A 10,436-nucleotide genomic window follows, 5' to 3' on the forward strand; every position below is an offset into this window, starting at 1 on the left:
AAACAAAATCACATACTTTGGGAAGCAGTGTGGGTAACCCAATAAGCAGCAGCTGTTCTGAGTCTTCGAAAAATATGTATCATCATTTGCCCAGTGCTCAGTACCAGCGTTAGCCGCAAAACTGTCGGCCAAAATGGAAAACGCTTGTCTTTTATAACGATTGGAAAACCTCTGAGAAAATAAATACATGAAAAAAAAAATTGCTCTTAATCTGAGGATCCTGTCTCAATTTCAATGTACTTTGTTCACTTCCATTTCTCTGTAATGCTAATTTGCTCTTATTACCCAGAAATTCCATACACAGTAAACGATTGCTCCATCCCCTCCAGTCTTAATAATGAATGTTCCATCCCTGCGCCATTTGAAAAGCTTTCTAAAGACCCTTTTAAAATGAAAGGTGATAGCACTGGATGTAATGTTTATTTACAAGATATCATGATCCAAGGCTTCCAGAATACTCAGTATAAATAACAACCAGCAGCATGCACTGCATTTAATAGAAATTTGATCCCATCAATTTTACATGCTCCCACGAAGGAGAGTGTAGAATGCTAATGATGCTGATGAGAATTTGATGTTGACAGAAGATTCATTTATAAATAAAAATGGCCAGAAAGATTATTACATTGGACGAAGTTTTGTCAATACCCATCTAACAGTAGGTCTCACTCTCCAAATGACCAGCCACGCTTTCAATAACAATCATTCATGAATAACAATGATGATGCTATGTTGTACTTGTGTAGCACTTTTCATCAGGGGACTTAAAGACATGTATTAAATTATCTTCAGGCCCCTGGACAGCCTGGACTTAGAGTACGGACTTCCAGAAGAAATCCGAATCGGGCCCCCCAGTCTTCGTTGTGCTGGAAGAACGTTGTCAGAATTCAGTCCTCTGCAGATCTCTCACCCAGATGACCTGGAGAGGAGTCCTCGCAGGCAGTGAGAAGGTGGCTCAGTCCAGGCGCTCCCAGTCTGACCGCCTGCTCAGGTAGCTGTGGAGTTGGGTGGGTAGGTGGAGCAATCCGCCCACGAGTGTGCATTTATTCCTTAATGAGGGCCTCTAGAGGTCTCTCGCCATCTTTGGTGAGAATGGAAGAAGAGCTCACTCACGCGTTATAACTCTAGCTTGTTTTAAGCTGAAGCATAAAATGACCACTTGAAAACCATTCTCTGACCTCAGCAGAGGTGGGACCGCCCAGACCCTGCTGCGATATCGCAGATGTTTAATTCCCAGCAGCGGCCAGGCCTGCGGACATTTTCTATCACAACTAACAGCACCCCAGCACCCCGGGGTGGGGTATCTAGAAACGGATGAGGAAACGCCCCAGAATGATGCTGCGGTCTGATTTTCGCCCGGTGCCTGTCTCCCCGCCACCACGTCCCGCAAGGCGCAGGAAGGCTGGAACGGGCTGAGGGGCCGCAAGCTTCAGTCCGGTAGGAATGGACTTGAAGACGCGAGGGCGTGATGACAGATGAACCAGCGGGTGGGGAGCCCTGAGGCAGGCGCGCGTGCTCACGGCCTGAAGGCCGCCGGCGGACGGGGGACGCAGCCACCGCGCTGGAGAGCCAGGGCCCGGGCCCCCTCATTCCCGGTGGCACAACAAGCAGCAGGGTGTCTGGGGGGGCTGTGGGTGGGTAGGAGAAAGGAGAGACGGTATGGGAGTAATTGCCAAGTGGTCATTCACTCCATGGGTGCTCCAGAGGCTGCAGGTGGCAGGTGCCGGAGATCCTGAGGTGAGAAAAGGTAGCGTGGCGGTGCCTCCCGGACCCGACAGCGAGTCGCGGCCCCCGAGAGGGCGAACCCCACCCGGTCAGTCGGCCCTTGCGGGGAGGGGTGTGCTGTGTACCAGCACTGACCTAGCATGGAATTCAGAGAAGCTTCCCTGAGAGGGCAGGAGCCCTTAAGAGACCAACGAAGGGTGGGGCGAGGGTGATTCCGGGGAGTGATGGGGGAGCAGGAAAAGCAGAGCCTGTTAGGTCCCCTTTAGGAATTCTGTCTTCACCTCGGGGACAACCGGGAGCAGTAAAAGATGGGGTGGTCCCTTTTGTGGGTGAGCCTTATGCACATGAAGATGTTTCCCTGACAGGTATGTCGTTTTGTGACCCGTCGGTAAATTAATTAAATAAAAAAGACTCATTCATTAAAAAACATGTGACCTGGGCTCTAGAATGGAGTGCATTGGGTGGCACCAGAATGTTTTCATGGAGACCAGAGGGGGCCCCTCCCACAGTATTCTGCCCCCAAGGGATAGTAGACCTAGAATTTTAAGGTGTTGAGATGTTTGTACTTGGAGTTCATCAACTTTCTCCTTCACTTACTAATCCAGCTAATATTCAGTTTGTTACATGATAGTCTGAAAGTGTCTATTAGGTTTTATGTTGTTGTTATCAACCTCCAGTTTTCTGCCTTCTCCTATCACTGCTGTCATCAACAGCCATCTCCTTTTGACTTCAGGATCGCCATTCAGCTTGTGAGGGTCACAGATGGAATTAAGCAAGTTAGCTCTACCGGTGATCAAAACAGTTATGATGAAGACAGTATTTTTTTTTATTTTTTTTTATTATTATTATTGTTATTTTTTTTTTTTTTTACCAATCACCACTTTCAAATAGGTGCAAAGTGGAGTTCATAAAACCATAAAATAAAACCAACCTGGGAAATAGGTTGTTTGGAAAGTGTGCAAAACTTCAAATAACATAAATTTTTCAGCTCCGTGCTGACATCATTTCTGTGCCGATAGATACTGGTACATTAGTGACTACAGCTGCAGCAGCTTCACCTGGGCCTATTAAAAATAAATGTGCTTCTAAAGGACCATAAGCTGAGCTTCGAGAATGCGTTTCTAGAATTCAAACATATTTTCTGTAAATGTCCAGAAAATAATTTCAGTTATCTCCTAGGGCTGGGTACTTAACCAATGTGAGCTCTTTTTACCATTCAGTTATCTTTTTCCCCTACGAAGATGTCGATACAAAGCTATCGTATTTATTTATTTTTTTTACAGTGGTTTATTTTGTGGTTTAGCTTAGTCACTTACAACCAGCTAAACAAAGTCAGGAGGCCTTTGTATTTTATAGACACACATGTGTTTACATGTACATTGAGTCTCTGTTGGGGGATGCGATAGGAAGAAACTGTAAAGGAGACGCTGGATCCCAAGGAATCAGGAGAGAGTTATGTAAACTTTTAAGGAAGGGGATGGAGGAGCCAGGCAATAAAATCATGTTCTTTTGATTTTGCATGAGCTTTGCCATGGCATGAGTCTGCTTTGACATTTGACATTTTAACAATCGAAACAAACACGAAAAATAAGCCAAGGACAACAAAAACACATGTGTACATGGCTGAGGCTGTTCGGTGAGGGTTAGAGCTGCCGGTTGTGCAAGACTGAGAGCACTGTAGAGAAGCAGATGTCTGTTGCTTGCTTGGGCAAGACTCCCCCTCTCATCAGACCGTGGGAACACAGACATTAACAAAAGTGGGGTGATCCTAAGGTTTAGGAGAACCCATAAAAGGAGCGCACTCTTTTCCTTTGAGATTGGCTCTGTGTACATTAAATTCACTCATTTATCCCTTCATCAGTCTGCTGAGCATTAGCTGCTGCGACTCAACCTGCCGGCGCCACTTTAATGATTCCGCCATATTTGTACAGGGTGAACGATGTAACCGGCCTCGAGTGCATTTCCCAGCTGTGGAAGGAGCGGGTGAGCACTGAGGGAGGCGCTCATGTGAAGAAGCAAGATGTCACCCTGACACCAAGCTTCCAGGCTGAGTTTCAGTTTGGTTTGGGTTACAGCAATGGTTCCCAACCAGGGGACAGTGTTGGGCCAGAGACAGCCTCAGGCCTTCGTGACTGTCACAGGGAGGACAGAGGCCACGGCTGCACGCAGTGAGTAAGGTCAGGGCTTCAGAATCTCACAGACACAATCTAGTCCAGGAACAAAGAAGGGCGGAGAGGAAGTGTCACTAGTGCTGTAGTTTAGATCCTGTGGTGAGAAGGGGTTCTTGGGAACGTCAGTTGATGACCCAAAATTTGTTGTTGCCAATCTGGGTAAGAGGAACAAGGAAGAAAAACAGAAAGTGAATTTCTTCTCAACGGAGGTTCACACACAACTGTTGGATTCGCTCACAAATGAGTCGAAATCTAAGTTCTGTTTTTGACAAAGAAGCGCTCACTTGGCAGACAGCAGTTTTTCAAAATTCCATAGTGCGGCTGCCCACGGACACCGCAGCAATAACATTTTTATCTGTTGGGGATGGTCTCCCTGGGTGCAATTACAGTATGTTCAGAACAGAACTCATCTCATGTCCTGTTCCTACAGTCAATCCGCTCGTGGTTTCCCACCATGAGAGTCACACATTTAATGACGTGCATGTGCCAGGTAGTAAGAATACAGTTAAAGAAAACAGTATTTGAAGCAAAATTCACACTCTCTTATTCTAGTAAACTTCCCACTTACGTATGGAGATGTCTGTAAAGAGCCAGCTCGTAATTCCAGCCACGAGCATGAAAAAGTGAAAGACTGAGGAAATTCACCATGTTTACAGTCCGTCTTTAGTTACATGTGCTTGGGTCCGCATGTTTGTGGGGACAATGTTGGGGCAAACACTTGACACCACAATTTACTGGACCATGCCTTGTGCTTCCGGAGATGTCCTGGCTGGGAGGGCATCAACCTGTCACTAACCTCACTGCCAAAGGGACAGTCACATCAGTAAGTCCTGATTCTAAACACTTCTCAGGGTGAAAACTTCTAAGTGCTATTGTTACATAATCTTAAAAATAAGTCATGTATATGCTTTTGCTCTTCAAATCTCTACCATCATTAAGTAAACCCATCATAAAAGCATTTTAGGCTGTTTAAAAATCACATCCCAGGGCTCTCCCCGGTGGCACAGTGGGTTAAAGCACCATATTATGGAGTTCTCCAAAGCCACTGCAGCACAAGTTGATCCCCCCACCAGAGAGCTGACCCACATGGCGCGGCAGACCTCTCCTGACCCACACGCTGCCCCCACCAGCAGTGTATTTCAGTTGATCTACCTGTTCTGCTCCCCATTTTGTCTCTGGTGAAATCTTCTCACCTACCACACCTCTGGCCTGTACCCCAGTTCTGTAAGCACAAATAAATAAATCTTAAAAAAAAAAAAATCACGTCAAGGAAGAATAGTCTCATCAACACAATACCAATAAAAAATACACACAAGAATATTTTTATTTCTTTCAAAGCATTTGTTCTAGTTGTCTCTAAGCAACAGAATGGAAAACTTTAGTCTTCTAGAATCTCATGCACTCACCACAGCGTTTGCATCAACATACTGGACTCACTAGTGTCTAACCAGGTTACTCATGGTAAAGACAGTGTTTTTGTATTTATAATGTGGTTCTTCACTAGGTACACAGAGGGATGTACCTTTCCTTCCCAAGACTGGATGGGTAGATGCCATACACACAAATACTCCCGGGTGTTCTCCAGTACATCAACACTGTTCGTGATTCTGACAGTGGTGTGTCAGAGCAATCGAGTGCAATGCAGTAACAGAAACAAGAAGAGAAGCACAGCCCAGCTGCTCACACTAGAACTGCACTGTCGGTTACTCCATCATGTCTACACGGGCTTTGAAGTCAACAAAATGTGCCCAGGCTATATCTTGAGAGCCCTGAGGAAAGATGTACCCTGGGCTTATTTCATGTAGAAGGGACTTGGGGGTACAGCTGGCATCCACTGGAAATTGCTGAGTTCAGATTGAGTTCCCAGCCCTTTATCACTAAGAATTAATTTGGACCCTACAAAAAAGAAAAGGTGATACAATTATAAAAATAGTAGAGGTATGAAATTAAACCCTTAAGTGTTCACTGAAGACTACACATCTATTTATTGAGCACCCACCCAGTCTCCTCCTGGCACTATTCTATGTGCTAAAGATACAGAGACACAATGCATATCCCCCTTCTCTCCTCTCAAGAGCTCACAATCCCCTGGCGGGGGGGGGGAGAATCCCCAGGACAGTGTGAGCCACAGCAGGGGGGTTGGTGCAGAGAGAAGATCTGTGCAGACTCAACCTCAGAAGAGTGACGCTGGAGTTCTTCCCGATGACAAAGAACACAGTACTTGAAGGTTTATTTTATGTATTTTATGCATACAAGAGCTGGTGTAGACCAGAGGTATAGGGTGTGAGAGGACTCACCACAGACAGACCAGGGAGCAGAACAAGAAGATCCACTGAAATCCACTGCTGAGGGGAACAGCAGGGAGACAGGAAAGATCTGCTGTGCCATATGGCTCTGCCCCTGGCTGGGGATCGAACTTGTGCTGCGGTGAGCTTCAGAGTGCTGAGACTTAACCCCTTCCAGCACCAGGAAGGCCCAAGACTACAATATTTGGATAGGAAGGATACTCAAAGAGAAGAGAGAAAACCTGGTAGAAGAATCCAAGTGTACATGTTCACAGGAGGTTACTGAGTGTATTCTCTAGATGTTTGACCTCAAAGGAAAGGCATGAGATGTTCTATGCACGAGATGTTCACTTCAGCATTACTTATAATAATAAAAATATGGCAGCAAACTGAATTTTCAAAGTTAGAGGGAGAGTCAAACCAGGCTTCATTCTTAATGAGGATGCATGCATAATCATGGAAACTCTTGCACACAATACTTTCAATATAGTGATTGCCAGCAAGGTTTAGAAATGAACACAATGATTTCAGTCCCATAAAATATTTAGGTACATACAAGAGAATCAGAGGGGAATACACAAAAATACATCAAGAGGTTGTGGTTTTCTTGAGTCCTCAGACTTTCTGTTAATAATGTTTTTAATCATGCTAATAAAATGGTAGAATTTGGATCCTTTAATAAACTCCAGTCGTGGGAAAATTTACATGAGACTTTTAAAACTGTGTCCTTATAGACCATCATCTTAAGGTAGAGAATACACAGTCAGATCAAATAAAGTGGGAACATTCTCATGTTTAGGGGGAGGGTTTATTCTGCATTGAGTAGATTTGTGAATTGCCATCAGTTCACCTCATCTTACTTATTAGTTTGCACACAAAGCCAGAACAGGTCATCTAAATTATCCATTTACCTCGTAACTGGGATGAAAAGCTCTTTGCTAGGGGCTGAGCACGCTGAGAGTCGCGCCACAATTGATCCTGTAGATTAGAACATTTCCACCCAAGCATTTGGCTGGTGAGATGTCTAAGTAGATTAATTGAAGTAGAAATGCATTATTTATTATTTAACACTTAGTGAAAGTAATCAGGGAGCTAGGTTTAATAATGATTTCTTTTAGAGACTCACCGATGAATGAGAATTAGGTAAACATATCCAAATCATTATTTGGAAGGTTGATCAAGTTTCAAAATCAGGACTTTTTTTTTTTGAAAAGGCAATCAGCATCATGCTCGAACACGGACACAGGACGCTCTAAGACCAGGCCTGTTTGCACCAGATGGGAGAGGGCGTGGCCATGCCTGGGGTCCTACCTGATCAGAACAGTTTCTGCAGGTAAATACAGGGGGTAGGAGTCGGAACCATGTTCCTTGACCTGGGACCTCTTCCTGGTGGCTGCTAATTATTTTAGAGCTGGAAGACTTGCCTTCCTATTACAGATGTCTAAATTGCTGCCTAGGCTGAATTGTATAAAATAGAACCTCCAGCCATATAAGGGAACGCTGGGCTTCTGACTGGCCTGTGCTGTCACCCCTGGGTGCCTCCCGTTCCCCATACCCACTCTCCATGTGTGAGCTGCATAGTTTTGGTATGACAGCCCCCACACAGCCTGACTGAAAAGCCATCCTTTTTCAATGGGGATCTGCTTTGAGAAATTTGATAGAAGATGCAGACAGTCAACTGTCCTCTATAGATGACCTCAGCAGTGTGTCAGGACACACTAGGAGTCTCACACTTCCAGTTTCATAGCTTGGGATACAGCGCTTCATCTTTCCGGGCACTCCTTTACTGTAAGTGAAACCTTTCACAGAAGACGGCGTTGGGATCGCCACTGGCTGCGACCTCATCATTGCCCTACACAAGTTGGGCACACTATTCCTCACCTCTGCCCCTCCTGTTGGCTGCTTGTTGAAATTTTATTGTGGTAGGAATGGCAGAAACATGACATGAAATTTACTCTCAACAATGACTTTTTGTTTACTCCCCAGGCCACCAATTGATTACAAAGCTCCTACAGGACACAGAACACCAGCCAGATGGAGGGAGGCACAGGACCAGGCATGGGGGAAGGCACGGAGCTTCCCTGCCTGCTTGAAAGCACCACGCTCCCAGTTCTGTACTCAATCACCAGCCTTAACCTCCTCGGGCCCTTTCCTCTTGGGTGTTAGTGGTGGCTTCCTTACCTACACACGAGTGGTTAAACCATGAGCCACTGGCTATTGCACTCCATTCTCTGCCCTCCCAGGAAACCAGGGGATGGGACTACGCGTTCCACCCTCCAGCATGTTGGTTTTCCTGGCAACCAGGCCCCGCCTCAGGCATTTTCCAAAAGTTACCTTTATTCTGCATAACAAGAGATACCTTTAACACCCTCACTTCAGCAAGAGGTGAGCCAGGAGCTGTCGATGAGAAATAAATTCTCAGGGCCTCCCCGGTGGTGCACGTGGCTAAATCTCAGCACTAATCTGAGTTCAATCCCCGGCCAGGGAGTGACCCACAGGATGCAGCAGACCTCTCCTGTCTCCCCGCTACTCTCCTCAGCAGTGGATTTCAGTGGATCTGCCTGTATTGCTCCCACTCTGTCTCTGGCGAGTCCTCTCATACCTCTTACCTCTGGCCAACACCCCAGTTGTTGTATGCATAAATAAATCTTTAAAAAGCAGAAATGGGGCCCTTCCTGGTGGCGCAGCGGGTTAAAGCACTGCACTAAGAAGCTTAAGCCACTTCCACATGAGATCGATCCCCACCTGCCCCGAAGGAGATCCACATGGCGCAGCAGACCTCTCCTGACCCGCCCGCTGCTCCCCTCAGCAGTGTACTTCGTCGATCTGCCTGTTCTGCTCCCTACTCTGTCTCTGGTGAATCCTCTCACCCTCTGCATCTCTGGCCTGTACCCCAGATCTGTATGAATAAATAAATAAACTTAAAAAAATATTTATAAAAAACAGAAATGTTCATATACCACTATGCAGGAGAAATCTATTTACATTGTACCTATGATGACCATCTAGACATTTCCTTAATATAGCATGGATTTTCAAGTACGCACTACAGTACTGCCAACTGTGGGCTCTTTGTCAGAGAAGATCTCCAGCACTCATTCACAGTACACAACTGAACCGCACCGCCCTGAACCTACCCGGCCAGCCCTCAGCTATACCTCGGTCTACTCGCTGCCTCTGACTGTGTAGATGGGACCAGGCAGCTGGGTCCATGTGCTACCTGTCCTGCTGTGACTGGCTGACTTCCCTGCCATCATGTTCTCAATTTCATCCATGCTGTGGCCTTTGGCAGGTTTTCCCTCTGCTGTGCATCACGACCACATTGCCTTGCTCTTTCCATCATCACAGATCTCTAGGCTGGTTGCACATTTTAGCCTCTATGACTAGTGCTGGCGTGACCATGAAGTGCGGCTCTCTCTTCAAGACCCTGCTTGCAGCTCATGTTTGTCAGTGGGGGAAGATGCAGAATCAGGATTAACGAATGAGTCAAACAGTAGGTCTAATTTTCTCTGTAGGTTCCATTGACTCTTCTAACCACTTGCTTCTAACAGCACAGATTCCAACATCCGCCGACTCATTCCCAAGTCCACCCAATTTCTGTATTTTTCTGATACTTTTTAAGTATTTGGGGGGTAAGTCTTTCTTTTTTACTGGAGGATGAAGTTGGGATTATCACATGAATGCTAGCAGTGGGAAGGAGAGCTGAACTCCAAGGGTTAACAGTGAACTTCCGAGTAGTAGCAAAAAGAAGGATTATTTAAGAAACCACATTTTATAAACAAGTTTCCTAACAAGCCAGAACAACAAGAAAGTCGAGTCTGGGATTCCCATGATTTCAGTGTTTATTTATTTCGTTTTGATTTTGTAGTTTTTAAATGAATAATTTAACATTTTCATTGTAGAGATAGGGATTTGGACATTTAATTTTTCAGACAAGTCATTCTTTAATAAAATCACTTTTAACAATCACAAATACGTCTCAGAAATCACAGTGAAGGCACAAGGAATATTTACTTATGATCACAATCAGTAGCTTAAACTATAGTTGAGTTCCAAAACTATAAAGTTAAATGTATAATTCTATCATGTGTGATCATTTGAGTCATGTCAAATACACTCGCTCGTTCTATAAAGGCCTTCTTTTGTTACTGCTTAAGAAAAAATATTCTTGAAAGGGTCTCTCTCTCTCTCTGCAGCATGGATTTTTAGTTCCTGTTTCCTGATATGTTAAAAATGAACTAAACATTTGTCTTGG

The 10,436-nt window shown here is 45.2% G+C and overlaps 1 long non-coding RNA gene across 1 annotated transcript; it reads left to right on the plus strand.

Annotated features, from left to right (window-relative positions):
- The first annotated feature begins 230 nt into the window (after positions 1-230).
- Positions 231-8,654, plus strand: LOC105854076. The gene is made up of 3 exons (XR_001145804.1): positions 231-1,437; positions 7,396-7,514; positions 8,168-8,654. It is a non-coding gene; the product is annotated as an uncharacterized LOC105854076 (long non-coding RNA).
- Positions 8,655-10,436: the final 1,782 nt, after the last annotated feature.

Source organism: Condylura cristata, unplaced genomic scaffold (assembly GCF_000260355.1).
Source record: "Condylura cristata isolate star-nosed mole 26May11 unplaced genomic scaffold, ConCri1.0 scaffold00003, whole genome shotgun sequence".
Classification (NCBI taxonomy): Eukaryota; Metazoa; Chordata; class Mammalia; order Eulipotyphla; family Talpidae; genus Condylura; species Condylura cristata.